The sequence below is a fragment of the Emys orbicularis genome, chromosome 21 (assembly GCF_028017835.1).
Source record: "Emys orbicularis isolate rEmyOrb1 chromosome 21, rEmyOrb1.hap1, whole genome shotgun sequence".
Lineage (NCBI taxonomy): Eukaryota > Metazoa > Chordata > Testudines > Emydidae > Emys > Emys orbicularis.
Window position 1 is genome coordinate 1,878,928 of NC_088703.1, and position 21,987 is coordinate 1,900,914.

The following is a 21,987-nucleotide window of genomic DNA, read 5'->3' on the forward strand; positions in this document are numbered from 1 at the left end:
ATAAAATCTGTTTATAAATCAGAAATGAATGCCTGTATTATCCAGCCCCGTCATTGTATCTGCACAGACCTTTCAATAAAGAGCATAAATGCTGACACTTGGTGCCTATCTGGGTTTTGGAATTCTTTAAAAATCTGAACTCTGAGGTTGTACAATAGAATATTTCCTTCTGACATTAATTTTTATTCATAAGGGATGTGAGTAAACTATTTAGGCCAGGGGTAGGCAACCTATGGCACGCGTGCTGAAGGAGGCACACGAGATGATTTTCAGTGGCACTCACACTGCCTGGGTCCTGGCCACCAGTCCGGGGGGCTCTGCATTTTAATTTAATTTTAAATGAAGCTTCTTAAACATTTTAAAAACCTTATTGACTTTACATACAACAATAGTTTAGTTATATATTAAAGATTTATAGAAAGAGACCTTCTAAAAACGTTAAAATGTATTACTGGCACGTGAAACCTTAAATTAGCATGAATAAATGAAGACTCGGCACAGCACTTCTGAAAGGCTGCCAACCCCTGATTTAGGCAATGAGTACGAACGCTGAGGATGCACTATGCTGTCATGGATACAAGGATTGTGAGATGTAACACTGACCCCCAGGAAAGAAGTCAAATCTCCCTCCCCCAAACATCCACACCTCTAACACTGTAGCTCTCAATAGTAGGGCCTTTCCATTAAAAACAGGCAAGATGATTTTTAAACATTTTCTTTCACTGCATAATGAAAAGAAGAAAGAAAAAGCAAGTTAGTGGATCCAAGTGTTTGATTGGTTTTTTTAACATATGTTGAAACACATACGACATACAACCACTCCTCACCTCCAAATGGTATCTTACTCCACTCGGCTATAGCCAGCCTTCACCTTACCTCTCCCTCCCTCAAGCCCTGGATAAATAAATGGACTTTGGAGCATGCCTGAACCTGATTAGATTTGAGCACTTTTAGACTGGGGTGTTATGGACTAAATGATAAAGAGATGGACATTGCTGTGGCCAGCTCTGACCGCCTGATGTTGAAGAAAGAGTCAGAGTCAATGAAAAATAAACTAACTACTTGGTGGCGACAGTAGCCTTAATGTGCGCCATATCACTTTAGAGATCATCTTTTCCATATGGTGTGCATAACAAACCTTAACAGCTCAGTGCAGTGTTCTAGCTTTGAGAGCCAAACCAGAACCTACACATGATGGTTCTAACTTAAAAATTTTCTGTCTTGTCCAGGTCTAGCTTTTGCTTTCATTTGTTTTCATTTATGTTTACCAGTAAGTTTGAAAGGAATGTAAATCACCCAGGGAGAGAGCAGTGGTTAAGTTTTTACAGCGTTTACCAGGCACTATCATCCTTGCTGATTTTCTATAGCAACATTTCTTTGTAGAATGTGCTGGCCTCGCCATCCTATTTCACTGATTACTTTGGGTGACATCAGCTAGTTTTCACCAAAAGAAACTTGTAGTACTATAAACTATTTGTGGGCCTTCTTTGAACTATAATTTTATCTCTTAGGAAAGGGATAGTAGGGATTGGAAATTTATTTAGTTTTAACTTTAGGGACATGGACAGATTGACATGCTCTGCAAAAATCTTGTTGCATGTATGTATTAGCAAAGACAGGAGATGAAAAAAGCAGCATGTTGGCATAGTTCCAACACACTAAGGGTCTGCAAAAATCTTGTTGCATGTATGTATTAGCAAAGACAGGAGATGAAAAAAGCAGCATGTTGGCATAGTTCCAACACACTAAGGGTCTAATCCTATAAAGTGCAAAGGGCAGGTGAGGATACTCAGCACCTCCCACAATGGGACCCAAAGTTTTGAATTACTTCTCAAAATTCAAAACCCTTGCATTCTAAAATTCGTTGGACTGATCTGTCCTTTATAATGCATATCATCCTAGAGATGAAAAGTAGTTCTCATATTAGGCTTAAACTAGGTAAAAGGAGAACATTTCGAACATGAAACTACATGTGCAAACTTCCTGCCTTGTCCAGATCTATGTTGTATTGCTTGACATTTGTATTTTTTCCTTTTAAATGCAATTTCTATTACCAGTAGTTTAAAGGAAGGCAGGGTAACGTAATGATTAAAACAGGGTCATGGGAGTCAGGACTTCTGTGATCCAATTTTCAGTGATGCCATGCATCTGCAGTTCCCAGACCAGAACAGAGAACAAAATATCCAGTGGCCAGAGAAGGATTCCCTATATGAATTTGGACAAGAGGATTAATTTCTCTGTGCCTTAATTTCTACCATCTGCAAAATGGAGATACCAACACTTTAACTACTTTGTAAAGCACAGAGATCCTCAAATGAAAGGTGCTCTAGAAGAACGGCAAATGATTTTATTAAGGTAAAGGAAACTACGTTTTAAATAAACTTAATTTTCCAGTTCTATGGTTTGAATAGTGGTCCAGTGTCACAGAGGCCGGCTTCTCGTGCATGATGCTCAAATAGTATAGCAATGGGTGCCATAAGAACACTGAACATAAAACAGACAGATTTTGCAGGGAAATTTTCATTATGTTTGTAACATGAGTCTGCTGCCATGGAAATGAATGTATCAGATTATCAACATTATGACGACTTCACTGCAGAATCATATTGGGTGTAGAGGGGAATAGGAAGGATGATTTACATTCCCTTAAACCATGATGGGATAGGAGAGGGGTGAAAATTAGTTCCCCAAATAACATCCTTAATAAAAATGTATATATACTTTTTGCCACAAAACATTTCTTCTGCTGTTCAAATAATAAAAAACAAAAAAACAGTTAATCTGTTTTGGAAACTGGGACTTGGTCAGCTGGAATATGATGTTTTGTTTATAAACAATGCATCAAAAACCTACAATTTAACTATTAGCTGCCAAACATGCTAACAAAACACTAAAATTGTCAACACAATTCTGCTTATATTCAGACTAAAATATCTATCTAGCAATGCAAGTCCAGGAATATAACGAAGAAAAAAAATTAACTGCCTCCGCCATTTCTTTTCCTATAATCCATAACAGCTGCAAAAAGTCACCGTGATAATGATTTACATTTCCACAGTGCCTTTCATCTAAAGATCTTGAAGTGCTTTTCGATTAATTAGTTAGCCTCAAACCCTTCAAACAATGTGAAGTACCGTAGTATCATTATACCAATATTATAGACTGGGGCTGGGATTTTAGAAGTATCCTAAGGGAGTCAGGTGCCCAACTGCCAATGAAATTCACTAGGTGTCTAACTTCATCGGGGTCCTTTAAAAATGGGGGTGGGGGAGCGGCAGCGGCGGGGAGAGAGTGACCTATACATGATTATAGAGCGGCCAATAGAACCTAGAAGCCTGGTTCCCAGAACCCCTAGAAAATACAGCTGCCCTGAAGTTGGCACTATGGAGGATAATACTTTGCAAAAAAACTACTAGGGTTACATAAATATATTTAACCTAAAACAATGTAAAATTATATTGTATATAAACATTTTCCTGTACTTTAGTATTTTTTAAAAAAATCCCCCTATGTTGATTTCTACAATACAATTAGCCTTCAAACACTTTCCTCCCTTTCCCCTCCCACCTAAAAAAATAAATAATAATAATAATAAAAATCAATCAGGGCACAATGACTTAATGCATGCAGAGTTTATTACAATAAAACTGAAGATGATAAGAATACTGTATTCTCTCTCCTAATTACATTAATGACAATAACTAGTTGCACTGCACTTATGCCACTGTCAACATTGCCATTGTCAACCCCAAATTTTAAGACAGGTTTGAAATACAATAGTAAAAATCTTCAGAATGTTCAAACCTGGCACTCCCACAACCACTTGGAGGCAAATTTTAGTAATGTACAAATTATAAAAAAAGGTTCAACAATATGTACATACACATGTTTAACACAAAAACACACCCATTTTTATATATATAAATAAATAAAATTATTAGACAAGAAACTACATTAAAATGGGCAACATTTTAGAGCAATTTAAGAGTAAAAGAACATTACAAAGATGCTACAATTATCCCAAAAACAAGCATTACAAACTCAGGAAATTTAGAGTCAAGGTTACACTTAAAAGAAATCTAAACCTACTAAGGTAAGAAAGGCATACTTAAGGCATTCAAAACAACCTTAACTCTTCCCTGTAGGGACACCATGCAACAATCATACAATTTGGATTAAGGTATTTTAGGGTTTATGGCCCCAGATTACATTAAACGGATTTTTAAAGCCACACACACACACAAATATAGACACATACATGCAGCTGTTGCTAATAAGGTTCTGGCATAATTTCCCTAACCTGCATGGACAGAGAGTTGTGGGTTTTTTTCCTGAGAACAGTGCTACAAAACAGGACTATGGGCAAGTTGGCAGAGGACTAAGGCAGGAGTTCTCAAGCTATTTCATTAGTGGGCAAAGATGTTGGAAGAGGGGGTCCCAAATAGAATTTTATCTGTAGTGTACACTGTGCCTCAGATTGATGGAGTTTTCCACACTGTCAGTCAAAGAAACACACAGAAGGAAGTATGTCTAGAGTATTCAGTTCTGAGCCCTTTGTAGCCTGGGCCATATGGGTTTTAAAGATGCCATTTTACACTGGAATGTTTGTTTGTTTTTTCCAATTGGGTGGAAAATTTTGGGGTTCATTTCATTTTTAACAACAGATGTTTAATTTGAGACAGTTGAGAGAAGCTACCACACACTTAAGGATTTTTGCATATTGGCAGGATTTATACACCAAAACTTGAGGCTAAAGCAGGGGATGAAGGAGTCCGACTCAGTATATGATATTTAGCAATAATTCACCTTCCCAGAAGTCTATATATATATGCATAACGTTCTTAAAGCCTGTAAACACACTTATATAGGAAAACTATTGGCCAAAATAAATATGAAGGAATTAAAATATACCAAAACATATGAGCAACAGCGAAGATGTAGTAATTCAACCAAAGGACATTCCAAGTTAATCTGTCCTCAGCGCACATCCCTTTTTTCTCCAGTTATTTGCAGAGGTCTCAGACCAGCATTTGATACCATATTGGCTGCAACAAACTGATGATACATATCTTGACGCACATAATGTCAGACTGGTCTCTGAATTGCTATGCTTTGGGTGGTTTTAGAGAACATTCTTTTTACATGTGGATTATTTTTGGTGTGTACAATAAAGAAACTACAGGTGCTGAACTATCCAGGTGGGAGAGGAAGGTTCAGTTCTGGTCCTAGTCCCTCCTCACGTTGGTAGGCAACAGAAGCACTATGTAGGCAGTATGCTCAGTCTTATGGAGTAGGAAAGAATGCCATGCAATGCTCAAGAGCAGACCCTCCACCAATTAAGGTGTAGCACTAACTCTTAAATGAAGTCCATGTCCAGCCATACAGAGGTTGCCTCTATGTGGGCTGCAAAGGTGTTAAATTTGGGAAGGTAAAGAGATTACATGATCCAGTGTTTATGATGTCAATCATTGCTCACAGTAACACTTTGCACTTATACAGTGTATGTTATCTGAGGAGTTTAGAGCACTTTCTAAAGGTGAGTATTATCTCTATTTTACAGGAGAAACTGGCATAGAGAAGACCAGTGTCTTGACCAAGGTCACCTAGTAGTTAATGGCAGAAAAAGGAATAGAACCTATGTATTATAATTTCAGTCCCCCGCCCTAGCACTAGAATAGACTCCCTCTGGCATAGGCGCCGACTCCATGGGTGCTCCAGGGCTGAAGCACCCACAGAAAAATATTAGTGGGTGCTTAGCGCCCAGCAGCCAAGCTCCTCTCTTCCCGCCCACGGCCTCCTGCCTGCTGGTGGCCCCGCTGATCAACTCCTTCCCCTCCCTCCCAGCACCTCCTGCACACTGTGGAACAGCTGTTCCGCGGCGTGCAGGAGGCGCTAGAAGGGAGGGGGAGGAGCAGGGATGGGGCATGCTTGGGGGAGGGGGTGGGAAGGGGCCTTGGGAGAAGGGGTGGATTGGGGGCAGGGCCAGGGGCATAGCAGGAGCGGGAAAAGGCAGGGTGGGGGCAGAAGCTTGGAGGAAGGGGTAGAGTGGAGGCAGGGCCTGGGGCAGAACAGGGATGGGAAGAGGCAAGGGTGGAGGATTGGAGGAAGGGGTTGGGATTGCCAACTTTCTAATCACACAAAACTGAACAGCCTCGCCCCGTCCCTTCCTTGAGGCCCCGCCGCTGCTCCCAAGCCTCGCCCCCACTCACTCCGTCCCCCCTCCCTTTGTCGCTCGCTCTCACCCACCCTCACTCACTTGTTCATTTTCACCGGGCTGGGGCGGGGGATTGGGGAGCGGATTGGGCTTGGGGAGTGGGAGGGGTTTCAGGGCTGGGACAGGGGGTTGGGGTGCAGGAGGGGGTGTGGGATCTGGGAGGGAGTTTGGGTGTGGGAGAGGGCTCAGGGCTGAGGCAGGGGGTTGGGATGCAGGCGGCTCCCCGGAAGCAGCAACATGTCCCTCCGGTTCCTAGGCAGAGGCGCAACCAGGCGGCTCTGTGCGCCGCCCCCACCTGCAGGTGCCGCCCCTGCAGCTCCCATTGGCCACGGTTCTTGGCCAATGGGAGCTACAGGGATGGCGCTCAGGGTGGCGGCAACATGTGCAGAGGCCCCTGGTCATCCCTCTGCCTAGGAGCTGAGGGACATGTCGCCGCTTCCTGGGAGCCGTGTGGAATCAGGTAGGGAGTCTGCCAGCCCCACGCCAACTGGACTTTTAACAACCTGGTCAGCAGTGCTGACTGCAGGCTCCAGAGTCTCTTTTCGACTGGGTGTTCCGGTCAAAAATTGGACACCGGGGAACCCTAGGTGGAGTGAGGGCTGGTCTGGGGCGGAGGGAGGAGTCAAGCACCCCCCAGATAGAGAGGAAGTTGGCGCCTATGCCCTGTGGGCAGTGTCCACTGACTCCTTAGATGAGTGGTGGGCGCTATCCAGGATTCTCTGCTCAGTTTCTCTCTCTGTCTCCCTCACTTTTAACCTTTGACCTCACTCTCATTCCCGTTTTCTCCTTTCTTGTCCCACCTACTCAACTGCAGTCTGGGCTTAGTGGTTCCTCCCCCTTAGTTGAGGGAATGGGTCTTTAGTTTTGAGCAGGCCTAGACCCACCTGTCCTAGTTCTGCAAATAGTAAAATACACTCCCTCCCCTACAGCAAAACCAGAAAAAGGATGACTTCAGGTGGGGAACTTCCAGGAGGCACGACTGGTTCTCTGTACGGAAATGCCCTTAATGATTATAACCAAGGTTGATGGGAAGAATTAGGATACATGAGAAGAAATATTTTCAAGTATGAATTATCTCTCTACCATATATAGGAAGATACCACAATTTTTTTTTAAAGGTGCAACAATGCTGTTTGAAAGAATTTCCAGTTCTTGTCTGGTTGATGCTGCCATGTCCCTAGGTGGTGATTGAAATGTCTCATTTCTAGGTCAGGGGACCTTCCTTTTAACAATGGAACTCCGAGCCTGACTGCCCTCTGTCTCTCCTTTCCCTTCCTTCCCCCTCCCCCAACATGCTGTATTTACTTGTAACATTTTGCTTGAAATCACTTCCAGACTCACATTCCCTCAACCACAGCAGGAGGAGGAGTACAATAGAAAGCAAAGTGTTCTCTTTTCAGAGAAAGGGAGGGAGAGAAGAGAGAGAGAGGGATGCCTTCCTCTGCACTTGCTGTGTGCAGGGCAGAAATCTTCCTTGAGTCTGAAAACCCTCGTCATGATTTGCCTAAACAATGAGTAACACTGGGCTGTTTTCTGACCCATCTCTTAAGAAAGTCTTAGTTCAAATACATTTGCAGAGATTGTTCATCATTTTGGTTGTCAAAAATATTTTAAGTGAATTTTATGATGGTGAAAGGTGCCAGAATGTTAGTCCTTGGAGACGAATGTCCTTGATCCATAGATTAGGTAAAGGAGATGCAGTAGGAGGGTGGGTTTTCCTGACAGTGTGCCTTACATCCAGAACCTGGATGGATCACCTTTTAGCACCTTTGTCTACAGCTGCAGCAAAGATGAATTATGGAGCACATTATTTACTAATGTAGATGCAGCCAAGTAGGCCAATTACGGTGGGTGAGGGTGAGAGAGAGAGAGACACAGACAGACACCCACCCTACTAGGAAATGGGCTGAAACCAATAGTTTACTTACACAGAAGATAGTTGAAGGATGACCAGATAGCAATTACTTTTGACCACCACTGACTTTAAACTGATTTCAACAGTTTTTTTAAGCTATTCACCATTTTCATGTTACTTTTCTAACCCAGGCTTGAAAAATCCATTTGTCCTGGATGAGTAGGGAACTTTGTCTGGTGCATGCATCACCTTTCAGGTATTTCAACTGCTTATGGTAACAAAGAAAACTTTAACCTGAATGTAAACCAATTTTTGTCTTCCTGCCTCTGCTGCTGCTTAGAGCTTCCACTAACTGCACCAGAGTGAAAACTGAGTAGAATCTTGTTAGTTTTCATGGCTGGTTTTCAGTTCTCTCTAGGCAGCAATGAAAATGACAAGAACCACGTCAATTTCATTCTGCTGATGCTTGACAAAGCAAAGAGTAAAAGCAGAGACAGACAGTGGAGTCTGGGACTAAAACATGAAGGCTGGGGAAATGGGGTGACAAAAACAGCTCCTTGCAGCAGCCAGAAAGTTCATGGAGGGGTAAAGTTGCCCTGAACAGTGGAGTTACCCTTCCACCCACCCCCCATCCCCCACGCACGTTCTTTCATATCCATCTGTAGCGGCAATCATCTTGCTGTTAGTGGTCTGGTAAAATTTTCAAGCCCTCTTCATGCATGGATGAGGCTGGGAAAGAGGAAGAGGTTGACGGAATATGTTAAAAAAAAAGAGAAGTAAAGAAAGAGTTGGAGGGAGAAGAAAATATATCAGAGGAAATGGACAACACAACGATTGGAAAGGGAATGGAAGAGAGAGAAAGAAAAAGGAAACACGCCAAAGACAACTCAGGAAAAGATATACCATGATCTATTATAGAAAAGAGAAAGTGGAGACAGGAAAGGAAAGAAACGAAACAATAGCAAGTAGGAGTGTTCGAATGAGATGTGGTAAATATATTATTTGATTGTCTTAGTTTGGGTTAAAATGAATATTGGCAAAACTAGAGTTTTTGTGGTACTGAGACCATCTCTATAGCTGGAAAAATCCTGTTTGGCAAATATAATGCTACATTAATACTGGTATAACTCAGCAAATATATTCCATTTTTTCTGCTATTCAATCAGTTCCGGTAGCAAGTTATATTTGAAAAGACTTGTTAAACAGGAGGCTGATTAACAATATGTTACAGTTAAATACAGTACACAACTTTTTTAGTCCTTTATACTGCAGGGGGAATGTGGCTTTGGGGAGGGCAGGAGATAGCACAGGTATTTTTCATCTTGATTAATAAAATTAGTCCTAAGGTAAGCAGGTGTCAGGTAAAAATTTTAAGCCTTGTTAAAGTCCTTGAAGTCCACTGGGGATTTCAGCCATTGGCGGACAGCAACCAGCATAGCTACAATGGTGCAAACCCCTAGTGTAGACAGGGAAGTCTGCTATTTGCATCAGTGAAACATACCCTAGTATCAAGGAGGGGGTTTTCCTGTCTACACTAGGGATTTATACCAGTGTAGTTACTCAGTGGTTGGTCACCAGTGGATGAGATCAGGACAAATCCCCAGTGTTGACAAGACCTCAAACATCTTCCAACATCTCTATACAACACATAAAATCCATTGATGATAAAGGCGGCTTGAGTCATTTTATTATTTTTTTTAAAGGGATAAAAGTGGACACTGAATATCACAAATCTGTGATTGATTTGTACTTTTGATGAAAATTATATGATTATGCATCTTAGTGGTGACCAGGATGATTTACAAAAACAGGCTGTTCTTATTCTAGTTGGGGGGAGTGTGAGAAGGCTGACTGTATATCTGTTTATTGCATGAAAAGGTTAGTCTTGTGCAAACTTCTTTGCTATGAGACAGATATGGAAAGGATGACAATTATATCTGATGTTCCAAAGCCTTTGGGGGCAGGAGGGAATCTCTGCAGGTGTATTCTGAGTTGTCATGTTTAAAGGAGTCTATGATGTGCCATCAACCTGTTTGACTGTTTCATACAGAAGACACTGAATAGATGTGTGAGTCCCCAGCTTTGAGAAAGCCAGAATGCAATAGTGGATGGCTTCCAACCAGAAATTATGAGAAGGCAACACTGCTCTGGGGCTGAACTGATACCCCTGATGGTTAACAGCTAAAGCAGGTGAAATCAAATGTTACTCAAAGAAAGGAAGGAAAAGACAAAACAACCCTGCAGAGATTATTGATAACTGAAAATTACTAATGAATAACAGCCAGTATTGTACCACTGCTGGTATGTTTGCCTCAGCACCAGAACTGCCTCTGAAACAGTGGTTCTTTGAGGGACAAATGCTACCTTCAAAAATGCATATTAGCAAGGTTTCTATTTATTTTAATGGGAGTCGTGCACACAGATGAAGGCACAATTTCCTCCTTCCCTCGAGACTCAACATGGAAAGAGACAGTCCCTAATGTGATTTATGAAGTTACCCCTCTAGATTGTGTTACAGAACATGTTTACCTTCCTGATCATTCTAATGCCTGCCAGTAAATCACTCTGGATCCCTCAATACAAAAAAATAATACAGAAATTATGAGTATATAAAGTAACAGAGCATTGGTGGCGGTGAACAAAAATATATTAGTAACGGTGCTTTTTATGAGTGGTGTGTAACTGCATTTGGAACTGCAAAGGATTGTAGCTTGACAACACTGAAGACTGAAGTCCTCAACCTATCTAGCCTACCTCAACCTTCCTCAGAGACTTCCTCTCCACTGCCTCACCAATTGGCTTGACCCTCACCTGGAAGGAACACATCAGGAGATAAGAAAATAGCTCAGTCTCCACATCAAAATTCAGGTTCTCTACTGAGACTACCAATATGGTTGCCAATGCATGGGAGCGGTTCTCGTAACATGAAGATTAAGGTCTTGTCTACACTGGAGAATTTTGGCATATTACATAAGATTAGCCCATGTATGTTTGGCATACATACAAACTTTCTAAAGGCATATTTTATTTATACTGTTTATGTCAGCCCTTCTACAAGTCTAAATAATGTCTGTTCTTAGGCCTGGGCTACACTAGGAGGGGGGTTCAAACTAAGATATGCAACTTCAGCTACACTATTTGCGTAGCTGAAGTCAAAGTATCTTAGTTCGACTTACCTGGCTGTCCTCACGGCGGCAAGTCGATTGCCGCGGCTCCCCCGTCGACTCCACTTACTCCTCCTGCCGAGGTGGAGTACGGGCATCGATTTGCGGATCGATTTATCGCGTCCAGATGAGACGCGATAAATCAATCCCCGATACATCGAACACTACCCGCCAATCCGGCGGGTAGTATAGACGTACCCTTAGCCTGTACTAACTTGTGATGTTACAGTGCTAACAAAGGCAAGAAGCGCTGGTAAACTCGCTAGCACACTACAGTTAGTCCTCCACAGTCGCATAGTACGCTGGTCGCTCATTTGGAAACTTTTGGTCTGTTTTCTGTATTCCCACAAGCTACTACGCATTATGGCTGTGTCAAGAACGATGGGATAGGTTTCCAGGAGGCAATGTGCTTGCACTGTTTTACTATACTGTAAAGATGTGTGGACAAGGGGATAAATGCAATTGAAATGGGACATACAGTTCAGGCTCTGAAATGTGCCAGTCACACACAGGCCAATATTAACATTTTAACAGCACACAGTAGAATTGTCTAGTGCAGATGAGGCATTACGCACTGGGAATTGGTTGTGATGTTTCTTTTAAACAAAGTATTGTGAATTGCGGAATATGCACATATGGCCTGACCAGTACATAGAAAAATATTAACTGCACAGTGAAATACTAGTAAAAATTCACAGCACAACAACAATGAAGTAGTTTATAACTGGCACTGCAGTTTGCACATATGAAATAATTCAGGATTTTCACTCTACTGCACAACAGAATGTAACTAGATTCAAATTCACTATAAGGAGATTCTACAGTATTTGTGTGACATTTGTACACATATATTCTGCATATTCTTCTTTCCTGAAGGGACTTCTCTATTTGGTGTCAACCTTTTGCAGGGTTGAGAGAACCCAAGTGAAAGCTGAGCCTAGTTTAAAGGGTCTAGTCTCCTGCCAATGGTAGGGTTGCCAGGCATCCAGTTTTCAACCAGAACGCCCGGTCAAAAAGGGACTCTGCCGGCTGGCCGTTAAAAGTCCAGTCGGCGGTGCAACAGAGGCCCGGGGCTAATACAGGCTCCCTGCCTGCCCTAGCTCCGCGGGGCTCCCGGAAGCAGTTGCCAGGTCCTTGTGGTCCCTAGGAACATGGGCTGCCAGGGAGGCTCCGCATGCTGCCCGCCGCCCCTAGTGCCAGCTCTGCAGATCCCATTGGCTGGGAACCCATTGGCTGGCCGCCCTGCACCTAGAGGCTGCAGTGACCTGCCGGCTGTTTCCTGGAACCACGGTAAGCACCGCTGGGATCCCGCACCCCAACCCCCTCTCCCAGCCCGGAGTCCCCTTCCACACCCAAACTCCCTCCCAGAGCCCCCACCCCTCCCAACACTCTGCACCAGGCCTGAGCCCCCTCCTGCCCCCAAACCCCTCATCCCTGGCCCCACCCCAGAGCCCACACCCCCTCCCATACTCTGAACCCCTTGGCCTTAGTCCAGAGCCCTGTCCTGCACCCCAAACCTCTCATCCCCAACCCCACCCCAGAGTCTGCACCCCCAGGTGGAGTCCTCACCCCCCACATCCCAACCCCCTGCCCCAAAGCCTTCTCCTGCACCCTGAACCCCTCATTTCTGGCCCCACCTGGGGCCTGCACCCCCAGACCAGAGCCCAATCCCCCCTGCAGCCCAACCCCCTGCCCCAGTAGTCCTCTCCTGCACCCCAAGCCCCTCATCTCAGGCCCCACCCCAGAGCCCGCACTCCCAGCTGGAGCCTTCACCCCCCTCCCACACCCCAACTCCCTGCCCCAGCCCGGTGAAAGTGAGTAAGGATGGGGGAGAGTGAGCGACGGGGGGGGGGGAGAAGGGGGATGGAGTGAGTGGGGACGGGGCCTCGGAGAAGGGGCGGAGGCTCGGGGCAGGACAGGGGTGTTCAGTTTTGCACAATTAGAAAATTGACAACCCTAGCCAATGGATGCAGATTAATATTAATTGGATTTACCATACATGCAAACATATCAATTGAGGGCAAGTGACTAATTATAAATAGTTCTAAGCAGAAGCAGTAGTTTTATTCAGGGAAAATAAAGGAGGAAGATAGCTGTTTGAAAAACAAACCATGTCCGTGGACATACACTGTAAGGGAAAATGCATGACAAAGGAAAAAGCCAGAGTTGGGAAAACTAACACTAAATGTGGTATCTTTATCTTTTCTAACCGCTCCAAATCTATCCCCATCTATATTTTTTTTCCCACTGGACTTGAGAACTATTCTTTACTTAGTACCAATCCTTTAAAGACTTGGGGTGTAACATGTTCATATATTTTAAAATAAATTGTAAGGGGTGAAATCTAAACAGCATGCTGCATTATCTATAATTTCCCTCAGTCTTAAAAAAAGGCAACTGTCTCCTTTTATACATATAAATTCCCTTGCCAAAAAGCTTCATCCTAGCCATTAACTTACTCTCCAAGATTACATTAAAATGAATATACTACAGTTTAAAAATATTGATGTTTATCACAATATAAAAAGGTATATTTTTGTATGAGTATATAAAATGTATGTGACCAAGAAGTTCAAACAATAATCCTTGTCCTTCCTTCATCCTATTTCTCTCATATAATTTATCACTTCCACTTGTGGAGTTATGTCTATAACTAGGACTTGATCCTGTAAACACTTAAGCACGTGTATAACTTTACTCAGTGAGTAGTCACACTGAATTAATGGTGATAAACATGAGTGAAGTCATGCCTAAATGTTTCCACGATCAAGGCCTTAGGCCCCAATGCTGGAACTTGATGGGAAGTGAACAGTGAAAACAGATTCCCACACCCATGCAGAATCCTAGTGAACCTGCTGAGTCTCTATAAGAGCACAGGGGTCTTTCCAGCCACATCACACCACAGGACTGGGGGGGTTAGATAGTAAGCTCTTTAGGGCAGGGAGTTGTATTTATTGTATTTGTCTGTAAAGCACCTAGGATGCACTTTGGATGCTGTATAAATGATTTTCCTGCTTTTTCTGCACACAATGGAGACCTTGGATGACTTTTTACAAAAATCATGGAATGAAAATTCCGGGTCAAAAGCAAGCAGGTTATTAAAAGTAGAGAAGGCAGTGTGCACTTTCAAATTACTTGGTCTGTCCGTAGTTCCTAAACCTTAGTACATGTATAAAACAGAGGTGGGGTTATGAACTTTGAGGGATGTACCAAGGCTACCTTCTCTAGGCACTGAATATTTCCTTTATGCTTTGTAAATAATATCTGTAAAGGCTTTTTTTGCTTTTAGCCTCCATACTCAGGGTGAAACTACAAAAGGGAGTGGGGTAGGGGAACCTAAAAAAGTGTATTGTTTTATAGTTCACATATTAAGGCTCTGAAACAGAGAGCAGTGTTTGGTTTTAAGAAAAGGGATGCTATGGTAATTCTGTTCCAAATAAAATAGAAGCACACCATATTTTAATGTTTTCAATTAACGTTGATTCTCCCAAACCATTCTTAGCTGTAGTATGAGAAATACATTTACTCCTGGAGCAGAACAAAAAAAAAAAATTATGAACTTTCAGCTCCCACTTGGCACAGTACTGTGGATCGGCATCAAATGGCAAAGAAGCAAATAATATTTGGCAAAAGACAGGAACTTTGGCGCTGCTAAGGAGCATTCATGCAAATGCCACATGTGCCTAAACTACAGCCATGAAAATAGCAGCCCTGAACAATCAATTACACTCTTCATTTTTGGAATCAGAACTCTTTAAGGAAGAAAGAAAAATTCAAAGCTGCTGCATTTCATCAATTTTAAAAGTTGCATTAGTCTTACAGTTATAACTGAATGCTCTGCTTAGCAAGAACACAAAACAAAGAACAGAATGCAGAGACTACTGTAGGATTTTGACACTAAATGATGTAATCTGTAAAAATTCACAAGTAGATTCATTATAGCGAAATACTTGACTGCTCAAGCACTTAAAAAGGAAACATCCACATGTCTATTATTCTGAAGCTCAACAATAAATGAGGCTAAATAACAAATGAAATAAAGCCACCCATGTCACTTTGACTTCTTGTTCTAGAAAGATCATGGACGTTTAGTGCAATTATTTTAATAATAAAATACTGATTGCAAAACTGAAAATATTTTTAGTTAGTGTTGAAAAGCAATAAAACCCTAGACACACTTCAGTGGATGATGGAGCACAATACTGTGATCTTATTTTTAAAATGCCATTTAAAAACCTAACCTGAGCACAACAGGATCAGTGCATCTCAGCCCCATATCAAGATATTTCCAAACACCTTTCCTTGTGTACTTGGTGGTAAACAGACAATTTTGATAAGTAGCACCTGTACTCACAGAAATACCACAGCAGAGCAATACAGACAACATGAGTTTGACCAGAACCCTTTGAGTCAATCACAGAGAAAAAAATCAATCAATACAACACACTCAGTCCCAGTCAATCTGAACTGGTTTGGAAAAGCTCAGTTATACTTTGGGTTAAAATAAGTTTATATACCTCACCAAAGTTCAATTACTTTTCAGTGAAGCATGTGTGTTGTTTACCAATAATACTTTAAGTATACAGATATCTGGATAAACTCTAGCAGAAATCTACCAGATTTGACAATAAGGAGGATATGCAAAACCACAGGAAAAAAATGAGCAGAACATATTGTGTGTTATAATAAAATGTCCCTCCACCTCCCAAAATAGGGGCAACGCTCTCTCAAAAATATTTTTGCCACCTAAAATTTAAGTCAAGCCATAATAGGCACACAAATGGAAAACGTGGAGAGCGTGAATATAATCAATTGCAGGTTTATTTACCAAATGTATTTTTAAAATGTATGCAGCCAAACTTCAGGACCACAAAAAAGTAGTGAGACACCCATTTGCAAAAAAGATTAATAATGTTCATTTAGTTTTCTTTACCAGACACCGTAACCATGTTGCGCTGCATTTTTTTAAAAAATAAATCAGTGCTGAGCAGACACACACTGGTTTGCAAAACAATGCCAAAAACACAAGTCTGAAATTTCATAAGGGAGGAGCAAGTGAAGGATAACCCTTAACTGGCAGGTCTTCTCTCCTCAGTGGAGCTCCAGGCTTGATTTTACCATACTATGTCAAATACCAATGTACCGTTTGTAATACTTTGCAGAGCAGCAACCATAAAGATGAGGCTTTTTTATTTTGACATTGCAAATCTGTTTTGCTTCACCTCTCCATTAAAACATTTATTTTAAAATCGAGCAAAAGATAAGACCCATCTGTGGGCATCCTTCTTGGTTTTTACTTGGGAGGAGTGGGGGGTGGGGTAACAGAGACAGACGATGGCTTTACAACCTCACCGAGAAATCAAAACCAAGTCATAACCATCCAACGCTGCAAACTAACAGCTCATTTTCTTCCTCCCCAAAGCCCCCACCCCTTTACTGGGGGAGGGGGAGAAGGGTGATTCCAGAAGGTTGTGGGGATCTGAGAAAGGGGCACCCAGCACCCCTCTTTCCACTGCTGTGTCTGTGCAGGGAACGATAGAACATTATGTATCGTTTTATAAAGCTACATTGTATTCTGTAGACGTGACCTGCAGACGCAGTAACAGGAGGCTGTTTGGGGGGGAACTGGATTGGGGGAGCAATGGAAAGGGAACAGGGATGCTACCCTAAGAGGGGTGCAAGGCTCCCTTTCCCCCCCTCCTCCCCAGTTTTTTTCGCCCTGTCACAGCCCTGAGTTGCAGGTAGAGAGAGTTAAGAGATTTAAAGAGAAATTGCTACATTGTAACAAACTCACCGTGATGTTTGAGCAGCAGTCAGCGCGGGGTCTCCGAGACATCCCCGCACGGGCTCCGGAGGCAGGACCCCGGCAGGCACAGACACATAGAGGTTCAGCTCACTGCCTGATTACATTTCAACAGAGCTTCCTAAAATGCAAAGCACGGGAGGGAGGAAGGGAGAGAGAATAACGACTGTAATTCTATTTCATTTTTAAAAAAAAACTTCACTTACCTCTACTAAAAAAAAAAAGAAAATCAGGTATAAGTTGCCCCCACCCCTTTCAAAGGATTTACATTTGTGATGCCCCACCCCCCTCTTTCAAAATAGCCACACACACAAGTGAGAACGGCAGAGAAACACCATAGGGCTGTCAAGGGGGAATGAGTAAGATTTAAAGAGGCAGACGTGCCAAATCTCGTTCATTTTTCAAATATAATTTTAAGGCAGTTTATAATGCATCTCCCTCATATGAGGAAACATTTTGCAGCATCTGGATACATATGAGTGTTTATTTCAAGAGCACTTAAAACCCAATTTTTTATATTTTTAAAAAGCCTAACTAGAGATTAAAACATTTATTTATGTAAAGATGTTTTCAATGACACCTATAATAAAATGTCTTATACCATGCTGCCCCATTGAAGATCTCAATGATGAAACACACTTCAAAATCCCTTCATCAAACAGATCATTTTAAAACGGTCTTTGAAACGAAGCTCAAAATGAAAGTCTCTCTCTCAGGCCCCATCTATAGTCAACAACAAAATTTTTTTTTTAATCATTGCAAACACTCATGTTAGCAACTCAAGGTAGACAGCCTGCTGGTTACTTCCACAATTTCAACAGTGTGAAACAGACTTGCTTCCCAGAGGATCAAATGATATAGGCCCCAATCCAGGGCACAACTCATTGCAGGATTGGGGCCCACTGTCATCCAACTTTTCTGGAAACAAGTCTATTCAACATGGTTCTGAAAATTATGTCACTGACGGCAGAATCTCTACACTAGGGCTCCCACCATGTTTCAAAATCTTCCTTAAAATAGACAAGGCCTAAAGGATTCCATCCACAGCGGGATTGGAGAGGGACCAGCACCTCTCGAATTTGGGCCTCAAATAAAATTTAGCAAGTTTACTCTCTCTCTAGGTTACGGGGTCATTCATCATTTGAATGGGAGTGTGTGGAAAGATAGATGTATTTTAATGGCTTGATCCTGATCCCATTAACATCAATAGGCATTTTTCACTGACTTCAATAGTAGCAGGTTCAATCCCTGTTTGAGGGTTTTCAACTTGCTAGTTATTATTGTCTTATTTTTATTGTTTAATTAGCTCTTAGGCCCCAATCCTGGAATGCATCCATGTAGAGCTCACTGCAGAATCAGGGTTTAAGGCCTGATCCTGGAAAAACTTATACACATTCTTAACTTCAAGTATCTGAATAGTCCCACTGAAGTCAACAGGACTACACACGTGCTTAAACTTTAACATTTATGTAAGTGTTTACAGGAGCAAGGCCTTATTAAGGCTTGTATAGTGCTTTATAAAAAATATACATGCTAAACATTATTTTAATTTTTAAAACATATCTGTAGTTTGCATAGTTTGTAAGGGACCGTAAAATCAATATTATTACTGAGTTTAAAATGTTGCTGCTACAGTTACTTATTAAGCACCAATGTTTTCACCCAACTACATCAATGCAGTTGGATTCATCTCACTCAACTTAAGAGGAAAATATGACTTCAATGAAAACTGGAATGGTTAGTAGCTATAGAAACTTTTGATGTAATTCAGTCTCTAAATCATAATCACTTCAGCTTTCTGTAGCAGCAATAAAGTGACTCAGATAAATAAACCAATAAAAATGTATTTAATCATTTTAATGGATGCACATGAACAAGTGCAAAGTAGTAATGCTATTACTAATCATAAAAACAATAAACTTATTAAAACTAACCTGTTCACAACAGACAACACAAACACACCACTGCTCTGTGAAAGCAAAGAAAAATATCATGCAAGTAAATACAAGTTTAATTTATTTACACCATTAATATTTAATGACTGCTGCTTTCCTCCCCTAAAATAGGTTTTCTGGACTTGGGTAATTATTAATCATACTTTTATAAGTTAAATTTCATCAGCTAATTCCCACTGAACAAAATCTTGATTTAGAAGAGATCGGGAGTGAAATCATGGCCCCACTGAAGTCAGTAGAAGTTTCAATGGGGCCAGGATTTTACCCACGGTATGTACTAATTACCAATTATTAATTATATCCATACTGTGTCTTCCTGGTATATCACATCAGCTCCAGAAACATTCATTTCCTTAACTCGTGTTTAAAATTAGTGCATAAGTGTTTGTGAGATTACAGCCTTTGTTACTTCACAGGTGGTTACAAAGGGATGTACTTCTTTCTAACTATAGAGAAAGGTTTCCTTGGAGGCAAGCAGCACTAGCTACTGTGATCTTAGATTGCCCAGCAGTTCATAGCAGTTGATTTCAAAAAAAGCTTATATAAAACTACTTCTCATAGTCATTTGTAGTTGCCACAGAAGTCTGTTGTTTTAAATGACAATTTTTGTTATAATTGTACTTCATAATCAAAATTATTGAAAACATGATTTTTAGTATTCCGAAGAAGTGGGTTGTAGCCCACGAAAGCTTATGCTCTAATAAATTTGTTAGTCTCTAAGGTGCCACAAGTACTCCTGTTCTTTTTGAGAAATTAGGGGTAAACTAACAACATACTCTTAGGTTCTCACATATTGAGAAAGGACCAGTTACATTCAGCAGGCTAATGGGAAAATTAGGTACTGAAAATAATCCTTCCCCATCCCTTTCTAGTAATGGTCTCACAGGCTAAAAGGTTAAACTGAGGAAGCACTGTAATATCACCAGTCTTCCTGAGGGGAGTCAATTACTGTGAAAAGAAATTACAAGCATAGTTTCACTAGGGAAAGGAAGGATTTTTTTTTGAAATGTATGTCCTCTTTAACATTTTAATACCAAGTGAACATACCGAGTTTGATATAAAACAAGAAGTTATATTTAACAACAACAACAACACTGGCTCAATTACTTACAGTTTTAGGGCCAAATTCTGCAAAGACTTCCCACTAAGAGTAAGCACTGTACTAGGTAGTAAATGTTTGCAGGATCAGGTCCTTAATTAATGCTGAGACAAAAAATAAAATGTCTTTTGTTTCATTATATTACATGTTCCCCAATATTTTGGGTTTTTTATAACTGGCCATGAAAGCCAAAGTAGCCAGCAAAATCTTATGACTGATATTAGGCATAGCTACATACATTGAGAGCACACACATTTAAGCAATCTACATACTTTGAGTTTATATACTGAATGCTACCAGTACTACTGTAAATTCAAACACAATCTCAAACTGGCTCTGTGTTCAGGCAGCACAAAGTACAGCTCAAGCAAGGGTCCTCAGCATACCAATTAAAAACTGGTTCTGCCAGAGAGAGAAAGACCTTTCCTGATTGGTCAAAAGTGGAGCAGCTCAGAAAGGAATGGGAAGGGCTACATGCATCACCCTGAATCCTGATTAGACAGGTTAAATGTGATTGACCAGTGTGAGTAATTAATAATCAAGAGGCAGGGCTTTCTGCTTTGTTTATACCCTTTGATTGGCTGAATTTGAATTAGATATACATTCTGTTTATACCTGGGTGGGACTATGGAAGGGTTTATTTTGGTGCATTACACTATAAAAGTGCAGTGCAAACTGAGTGCAGTGACAGTTTAACAGAGGGAGGAGAGAGAAGGGGGTTTGTAGAGAAGTAGCCGCCTGCAGCCTCAGCATCATCTCTATTTCCTGGCTGTAAATGGCCTTGCGATCAGCCTGCCAAACTGCTGAAAGTTAACCTAATCAGGAATGTAACTTTTAATGAAGCACACAGGGCCATAATATGGTTTCTATTGTCAAATTTGTACAGGAATTTTGAACACAAAATAGTTTGAATAAAATGTGTGTGAAAGGAAATGAAGATGAAGGATGTTGTTGTTCCCTCTTCATACCTACATTCCATTCTGCATAATCAGAACTGTTATAGAGTAAATTTTAAGTAATTAAATGAATCCTTATTCACACATGAACAATATTTTTCCCTTGAGCTTTTCCACCCCAACCTGAAAAGTTTAATAGGTATAATTAAGTCTATCTTGTCCAGAAATCCTGGCAAGAAGCCACAATAATTGCTAATTAGGCTTAGGCATGGGGCAAGATGGCTCAAACCAACTTCCTTCTTGAAAGGATGTTACCATCAACCAAGCTCTTCATGCACAGGGCACATTTCCAAATGTGAAGAAGAAGGTGATACTGATTTTTTGAAAGAAAGACAGATTTTTAAATTGTATTACATTTCCCTAACTTTACAGTCATTTCCCCTTCTCTTTTCAATACACTTAAAAAACAAACACAAAAACCCCAAAACAAAACAAAAAAATTACTAGAGTGACAGGAGGCTTCCCCACAGCTAGGTCCTGCCATTCTGAATAACTAGAGCAGCTCCACTGACTTCAGGGCAGTGTCACGCACTCACACCAGCAGAGAATTTGGCCAACAAATCCACTGTTCAAAACTAGAGAAGGGGACAAGTTAAAATAATATTTTGTAATTCTGCAGCACCTTTCAGTGAAAATAATACCTAATGCTTTTCATCATTAGATCTCAAAGTGCTTTAAAAAAGAGAGACAAGGTGGGTGAGGTAATATCTTTTATTGGATCAATTTCTGTTGGTGAGAGAGACAGGCTTTCGAGCCACATGGAGCTAGGGTTGCCAGGCATCCGGTTTTCAACTGGAATGCCCAGTGGGCCGCAGCGGCCGACTCTGCGCGGCTCCTGGAAGCAGTCTACATGTCCCTCTGGCTCTTAGGTGCAAGGGCAGTAATGGGGGCTCCGCGCACTACCCATGTTCGTGGCGCAGGCGCCGCCCCAAATGCTAGCT

The 21,987-nt window shown here is 41.4% G+C and overlaps 1 protein-coding gene across 1 annotated transcript in view; it reads right to left on the reverse strand.

Annotated features, from left to right (window-relative positions):
* Nucleotides 1-17,073, reverse strand: part of BICRA (BRD4 interacting chromatin remodeling complex associated protein) — a 117,219-nt gene extending 100,146 nt beyond the window's left edge. The window contains exon 1 of the mRNA XM_065420806.1: nucleotides 17,028-17,073. The gene's annotated coding sequence lies outside the window, so the exon portion shown is untranslated. The remainder of the gene's footprint in view (nucleotides 1-17,027) is intronic.
* Nucleotides 17,074-21,987: the final 4,914 nt, after the last annotated feature.